The following is an 8,944-nucleotide window of genomic DNA, read 5'->3' on the forward strand; positions in this document are numbered from 1 at the left end:
CAGTAGATCTAGATGGTCTGTCGAAATATAATAAATACAGTAGATGTAGCTGGTCTGTCATAATATAATAGAGATAATAGATCTTGCTTGTATGTCATAATATAGTAGACAGTAGATCTAGCTAGTCTGTCATAATATAATTGAGACAGTAGATATAGCTGGTGTCATGACGTTGGCCTCTTTTGGTATAGCAAGCCCATCCCCCTCTCCCTGCCTCCCCCATGCCTCCTTCAACTAGGTTGCTGTGGTCAGAGAGACATCGTAAATTCCTGAGAAGACCCTGCCACATGGCCACACAGTAAAGAGAGAGTAGATTTTCATGGAGAACAAAGGAAATCCTTCCACCTCACAGAACTTGAGGTACAAACAAATTTCATGTTCCGGAGAAAGTATAAAAGATTGGTGAAGATTCCAGCTACGAACTGGTCCATGAACAAGCATTTCGCTACACTACAAGCATTTCGCTACACTCGCATTAACATCTGCTAACCATGTGTATGTGACAAATAAAATTTGATTTGATTTGATTTGATTTGTCACAACTTGGGGAAGCTCATGGGAGATGGTGTGGCCACATTACCGTAACACTGTTTATATAATAGCCTCCGATATGAGGTTTACATCTAATTGTTGTATAAGATGGATGAGTGAGTATGATACTGTTTGTATAATTGTGTAAGATGATTGTGGACTGTTTAATGAAGAAAAATACAATTCCCTTTTGATTTGAACTAAATCAGAGGACCGCCCCTGAGCCCAGTTAGGGTCAGACATCCTGGGACAGCCCTCTTCGGCCCTTCCGAATAAAACCCCCACTCGGGTTTTCGATCAGCAAACCGAGCTTACCTCAATTACAAGATGGGTGAAGGTTGCAGACCATGTTTTTCTCCATTAGGAGGACAAAGGTTGTAGACCATTGACAACCGCCGAAACATCCATTCTATAACGAATGTCACTCTGAACAATCCCCTCTAACCACAACCAAGAGAGAGAGGGAGAGAGACAGACAATTCTACAAAAGAAATTAACTTTTCACCAGTGATCAAGACGACACACTGAGCGTAAATATATATATTGATTGCAATTGTTCCCGATTGAGTGAGCGTTCATGTGCAAAGGATTAGCATTTCAATTGTTATAATTATCACTTTGTAGTGACTTCTTAGTCGACCCCCACTTCCCCTTTGGTCGAACAAGCCGCCATGCCGGTTTAGCCCACTAGGGCACTATCTCCTATCATTACATTTACCTTGTTTGTTTGTTTATGCATTTACTTAGTTAGTAATAAATAAATGATTTAAGACAATTGATGTATGGATGACTCATAGTGAAGACTGGATTCGTGCAGATAACCAACAATTTACGACGTTTGGAATGAGACTAACGTGAGGTAAAGTAAATAATTCATTAATTCGAAGACTAATTGATCAGATAAAATATCTGAAAAGTTATTTTAGGAAATGATAACTTTGTAATCTGAATATTTTTCCTTGGTGCCCTGACTTCCTAGTTAATTAGTTACGTGATTAATCAGTTGATCGCGTAATAACTAATTACAGAGAATCTTTGATAAAAAAACTATCAGTCTTCAGTCAACATCATTCCAGAGACTGAATTGTTACGGTTACAGGTAAAACCAGTGGTGAACACAAAACAAAGGAGAAGGCTGGAAGATTACAGTGGTGAAGCAGTTGCCGCTTCAGGGACATGAACATTGGTGCTGGAGGGAGATGATACATCTCACAAGGTTCCGTTTGTCATAGTAAAGGGAGAAAAAAACAGCCATCGTTGGGTTAAAGTCATGTAACTTACTGGGTCTAGTAAAACGGGTTCATATGGTGAAATGACTAATGTTGAGGATGCATATGCTGATGTTTTTCAGGGAAGAGGAAAACTCTATACCGTATGGGGCTATACTGTACAGGGCTATACTGTATGGGGCTATACTGTACAGGGCTATACTGTACGGGGCTATACTGTACGGGGCTATACTGTACAGGGCTATACTGTACGGGGCTATACTGTACAGGGCTATACTGTACAGGGCTATACTGTACGGGGCTATACTGTACGGGGCTATACTGTACGGGGCTATACTGTACGGGGCTATACTGTATGGGGCTATACTGTACGGGGCTATACTGTACAGGGCTATATGGGGCTATACTGTACAGGGCTATACTGTACAGGGGGCTATACTGTATGGGGCTATACTGTACGGGGCTATTCTGTACGGGGCTATACTGTACAGGGCTATACTGTACGGGGCTATACGGGGGCTATTCTGTACGGGGCTATACTGTACAGGGCTATACTGTACGGGGCTTTACTGTATGGGGCTATACTGTACGGGGCTATACTGTATGGGGCTATAACTGTAGGGGGCTTTACTGTACGGGGCTATACGGGGCTATACTGTACAGGGCTATACTGTACGGGGCTATACTGTATGGGGCTATACTGTATGGGGCTATACGTGGCTATACTGTACGGGGCTATACTGTACAGGGCTATACTGTACAGGGCTATACGGGGCTATACTGTACGGGGCTATACGGTGCTATACTGTACAGGGCTATACTGTACAGGGCTATACAGGGCTATACTGTATGGGGCTATACTGTATGGGGCTATACTGTACGGGGCTATACGGGGCTATACTGTACGGGGCTATACTGTATGGGGCTATACTGTACGGGGCTATACTGTATTGGGCTATACTGTACGGGGCTATACTGTATGGGGCTATACTGTACGGGGCTATACTGTATGGGGCTATACGTGGCTATACTGTACGGGGGGCTATACTGTACAGGGCTATACGGGGCTATACTGTACGGGGCTATACGGGGCTATACTGTACGGGGCTATACTGTACAGGGCTATACGGGGCTATACTGTACGGGGCTATACTGTACGGGGCTATACTGTACCGGGCTATACTGTACGGGGCTATACTGTACGGGGCTATACGGTGCTATACGGGGCTATACTGTACGGGGCTATACCGTATGGTGCTATACTGTACGGGGCTATACGGGGCTATACTATACGGGGCTATACTGTACGGGGCTATACTGTATGGGGCTATACTGTACGGGGCTATATGGGCTGTACTGTACGGGGCTATACGGGGCTATACGGGGTACGGGGCTATACTGTACGGGGCTATACTGTACGGGGCTATACTGTACTGGGCTTTACTGTATGGGGCTATACTGTACGGGGCTATACTGTACGGGGCTATACTGTACGGGGCTGTACTGTACGGGGTTGTACGGGGCTATACGGGGATATACTATACTGGGCTATACTGTATGGGGCTATACTGTACAGGGCTATACGGGGCTGTACGGGGCTATACTGTACGGGGCTGTACGGGGCTATACTGTACGGGGCTATACTGTACGGGGCTATACTGTACGGGGCTATACTGTACGGGGCTGTACGGGGCTATACTGTACGGGGCTATACGGGGCTGTACGGGGCTATAGTAGGAGGAGTAGTAGGAAGGATCGGAGGACCAATGCGCAGTGTGGTAAGTACTGTTCATGATGTTTATTTGCCTGAACAATAAAATACAAAATAACAACGTGAATAAAAGAAACAAACGAAACAGGAAAATAATCACCCACAACTCAGAAGTGAAACCAGGCTACCTAAATATGGTTCTCAATCGGGGACAACGATTGACAGCTGCCTCCAATTGACAACCATACCAGGCCAAACACAGAAATACCAAATGATAGAAAAAGGAACATAGACTGCCCACCCCAACTCACGCCCTGACCATACTAAAACAAAGACAAAACAGAGGAACTAAGGTCAGAACGTGACATATACATTTAGGTGAGTTTTTCTCTGCTTCCACAAGCACATCCAATGCTAGCATCAGTAAGGGAGAAACTCCCCAAATACAGGTGTGCCAAGCTTGTAGCGTCATACCCAAGAAAACTCAAGGCTGTAATCGCTGCCAAAGGTGCTTCAACAAAGTACTGAGTAAAGCGTCAGAATACTATGTATTATGTAAATGTGATATTTCATTGTTTTATTTATTATCTAAAAACCTGTTTTCACTATGTGATTATGGGGTGTTGTGTGTAGATTGATGACCGTAAAAAAAATATTGAATCCATTTTAGAATAAGTCTGTAATGTAACTAAATGTGTAAAAAGTCAAGGGGTCTGAATACTTTCCAAATGCACTGTATATGCAAATTAATTAGTCATATTACATTTTTGGAAAGCCTGAATTCAGGAAAGCCTGAACACCGGTGACATAAAGGCAACACAAGCATTTATTTATTTGTTCAATGTAGTAAAAATATACAAATACATTAAGCATTTATGTTAATTTACATTGTTAAGGGGTATTATTTGACTATGTTTTTATTTATTTTTTTAATAATCTGCAAGCAAATTCATTTTAGATTTTTTTGAAAACTTTTACAGCATTGGACAATTTTGTCACCATTAATAGACTTTAGAAATGTAAATGCAGCGGGTAGTGCCGTGTCTCTGACTTATCATTAAATGTGACGACTGTTCTTTTATCAAATCAATTCTTTGTCATTATTATTACGTAATTAAATTAATCATGTAAATTGAATTAACTAGGAAGTCGGGGCACCACGGAAAATGTTGGCTTACAGAGTCATAATTTGCTGAATATAACTCTTAAGATATTTTAATATCTGATCAATTAGTCTTCTATTAATGAGTTCTTATTATTACCTTCGTCAGTTTCATCTGAACGACGTAAAATTCTTGGTTATCTGAACGAACCCAGCCTCTACTATGAATCATCCATACACCAATTGCCTCAATTATTTATTTACTAACTAAATAAACAATTACAGAATATACAATACATAATAACATTATACAGTAAATACCGTCCCTAGTGGACTAAACAAAAGCAGCTTAGTTATAACACAATAGATTCAGAGAGAAGAGAAAGGGGTTTTGGAAGGAAGACTAAGGACCATGGGTCTCTATTGGACCTTAGAAGCTATTCTCACATAAATACATATGCCACTAACGATCGCTCATTCAGAAAAGTAATGCATTGCATTTACGTGAAGCTGGCTTTGATAGTTGAGCTGGTGATGTGAGGCTCTGGAGCGCCCAGTCAATGTCGCCGTTGTCCTTTGTAGATTCTTCTGGGTTGTCGTGTGAGAGGTTCACGTGGTCCAAAAGGTTAACCTCACTCTGGAGATTCGTCCGCGTCGGTCAGTGTTCTCGTACTAGATTTGCGCATATGTTCAGCTGCAGTCTGATATACGCTAGTTTAGTATGCACTTCTTCTTTAGGTGATCAATAGTTCAGAGTTCATACCATTTCACGTGTGGAGCAAGCTCTCGTTTCCTGGCCTGTATAGTTGAAATTAGCCCTTTTCAACTTGGAGGACAAGTCCTCCTGTTTTTTGGAACTGAGGTGAGTTTTCGTCACAGGGCTTTTATAGAAATGTAGAAAAGGGGTTGGTTCATCCTTTCCAACCAATGTCTATTCACTTGGGCGTGGCTGCTGAGTGAGCACCAGTTTACTTATGAAAACAATTCTCTCATTTAGAAGACTAAATATCACATTACATCATTTCACAAATAGTTTAATTTTTACTCATTTATTTTATACAATAATTAGATGCAAGCCTCATAACTGAGGAACCTGAGGAACCACCACGCCAATGGTTCTGATTCGTCCAAAAGAGAATAAAGCAAGGGTACTGGTATTCAAATCCGAACCCGGAGGACCGGAGTACTGCTGGTTTTCTGTTCTACCTGATAATTAATTGCACCCACCTGGTGTCCCAGGTCTAAATCAGTCCCTGATTAGAGGGGAAGACTAAAAGCAGGAGTGGAACTGGCTTTGAGGTGACTACCCGGTGACTACCCGTTGACTACACGGTGACTACCCGGTGACTACCCGGTGACTACACGGTGACTACCTGGTGACTACACGGTGACTCATACGTGGACTACCCGGTGACTACACGGTGACTACCCGGTGACTACCCGGTGACTACACGGTGACTACGGTGACACGGTGACTACACGGTGACTACCCGGTGACTACACGGTGACTACACGGTGACTACCCAGTGACTACACGGTGACTACACGGTGACTAATTTTTTTGACTTCCGGCGCCGACAGAGATGGCCGCCTCGCTTCGCGTTCCTAGGAAACTATGCAGTTTTTTGTTTTTTACGTGTTATTTCTTACACTAGTACCCCAGGTCATCTTAGGTTTCTTTACATACAGCCGACAAGAACTACTGAATATAAGATCAGCGTCAACTCACCATCAGTACGACCAAGAATATGTTTTCGCGATGCGGATCCTGAGTTCTGCCTTACAACCAGTGTAACCGAGTGGATCACATGCAGCGACCAAAAAAAAAAAAACGACTCAGAAAAGAGGGAAACGAAGCGGTCTTCTGGTCAGACTCCGGAGACGGGCACATCGTGCACCACTCCCTAGCATTCTTCTTGCCAATGTCCAGTCTCTTGACAACAAGGTTGATGAAATCCGAGCAAGGGTAGCATTCCAGAGGGACATCAGAGACTGTAACGTTCTCTGCTTCACGGAAACATGGCTCACTGGAGAGACGCAATCCGAAGCGGTGCAGCCAGCGGGTTTCTCCACGCATCGCGCCGACAGAAACAAACATCTCTCTGGTAAGAAGACGGGCGGGGGCGTATGCCTTATGGCCAACGTGACATGGTGTGATGAAGGAAACATACAGGAACTCAAATCCTTCTGTTCACCTGATTTAGAATTCCTCACAATCAAATGTAGACCGCATTATCTACCAAGAGAATTCTCTTCGATTATAATCACAGCCGTATATATCCCCCCAAGCAGACACATCGATGGCTCTGAACGAACTTTATTTAACTCTCTGCAAACTGGAAACGATTTATCCGGAGGCTGCATTCATTGTAGCTGGGTATTTTAACAAGGCTAATCTGAAAACAAGACTCCCTAAATTTTATCAGCATATTGATTGCGCAACCAGGGGTGGAAAGACCCTGGATCATTGTTACTCTAACTTCCGCGACGCATATAAGGCCCTGCCCCGCCCCCTTTCGGAAAAGCTGACCACGACTCCATTTTGTTGATCCCTGCCTACAGACAGAAACTAAAACAAGAAGCTCCCACGCTGAGGTCTGTCCAACGCTGGTCCGACCAAGCTGACTCCACACTCCAAGACTGCTTCCATCACGTGGACTGGGAGATGTTTCGTATTGCGTCAGACAACAACATTGACGAATACGCTGATACGGTGTGCGAGTTCATTAGAACGTGCGTTGAAGATGTCGTTCCCATAGCAACGATTAAAACATTCCCTAACCAGAAACCGTGGATTGATGGCAGCATTCGTGTGAAACTGAAGGCACGAACCACTGCTTTTAATCAGGGCAAGGTGTCTGGTAACATGACTGAATACAAACAGTGCAGCTATTCCCTCCGCAAGGCTATCAAACAAGCTAAGCGCCAGTACAGAGACAAAGTAGAATCTCAATTCAACGGCTCAGACACAAGAGGTATGTGGCAGGGTCTACAATCAATCACGGACTACAGGAAGAAACCCAGCCCAGTCACGGACCAGGATGTCTTGCTCCCAGGCAGACTAAATAACTTTTTGCCCGCTTTGAGGACAATACAGTGCCACTGACACGGCCTGCAACGGAATCATGCGGTCTCTCCTTCACTGCAGCCGAAGTGAGTAAGACATTTAAACGTGTTAACCCTCGCAAGGCTGCAGGCCCAGACGGCATCCCCAGCCGCGCCCTCAGAGCATGCGCAGACCAGCTGGCCGGTGTGTTTACGGACATATTCAACCAATCCCTATACCAGTCTGCTGTTCCCACATGCTTCAAGAGGGCCACCATTGTTCCTGTTCCCAAGAAAGCTAAGGTAACTGAGCTAAACGACTACCGCCCCGTAGCACTCACATCCGTCATCATGAAGTGCTTTGAGAGACTAGTCAAGGACCATATCACCTCCACCCTACCTGACACCCTTGACCCACTCCAATTTGCTTACCGCCCAAATAGGTCCACAGACGATGCAATCTCAACCACACTGCACACTGCCCTAACCCATCTGGACAAGAGGAATACCTATGTGAGAATGCTGTTCATCGACTACAGCTCGGCATTCAACACCATAGTACCCTCCAAGCTCGTCATCAAGCTCGAGACCCTGGGTCTCGACCCCGCCCTGTGCAACTGGGTACTGGACTTCCTGACGGGCCGCCCCCAGGTGGTGAGGGTAGGCAACAACATCTCCTCCCCGCTGATCCTCAACACTGGGGCCCCACAAGGGTGCGTTCTGAGCCCCCTCCTGTACTCCCTGTTCACCCACGACTGCGTGGCCATGCACGCCTCCAACTCAATCATCAAGTTTGCGGACGACACAACAGTGGTAGGCTTGATTACCAACAACGACGAGACGGCCTACAGGGAGGAGGTGAGGGCCCTCGGAGTGTGGTGTCAGGAAAATAACCTCACACTCAACGTCAACAAAACTAAGGAGATGATTGTGGACTTCAGGAAACAGCAGAGGGAACACCCCCATCCACATCGATGGAACAGTAGTGGAGAGGGTAGCAAGTTTTAAGTTCCTCGGCATACACATCACAGACAAACTGAATTGGTCCACTCACACAGACAGCATCGTGAGGAAGGCGCAGCAGCGCCTCTTCAACCTCAGGAGGCTGAAGAAATTCGGCTTGTCACCAAAAGCACTCACAAACTTCTACAGATGCACAATCGAGAGCATCCTGGCGGGCTGTATCACCGCCTGGTATGGCAACTGCACCGCCCTCAACCGTAAGGCTCTCCAGAGGGTAGTGAGGTCTGCACAACGCATCACCGGGGGCAAACTACCTGCCCTCCAGGACACCTACACCACCCGATGCTACAGGAAGGCCATAAA

Source organism: Oncorhynchus tshawytscha, linkage group LG16 (assembly GCF_018296145.1).
Source record: "Oncorhynchus tshawytscha isolate Ot180627B linkage group LG16, Otsh_v2.0, whole genome shotgun sequence".
Classification (NCBI taxonomy): domain Eukaryota; kingdom Metazoa; phylum Chordata; class Actinopteri; order Salmoniformes; family Salmonidae; genus Oncorhynchus; species Oncorhynchus tshawytscha.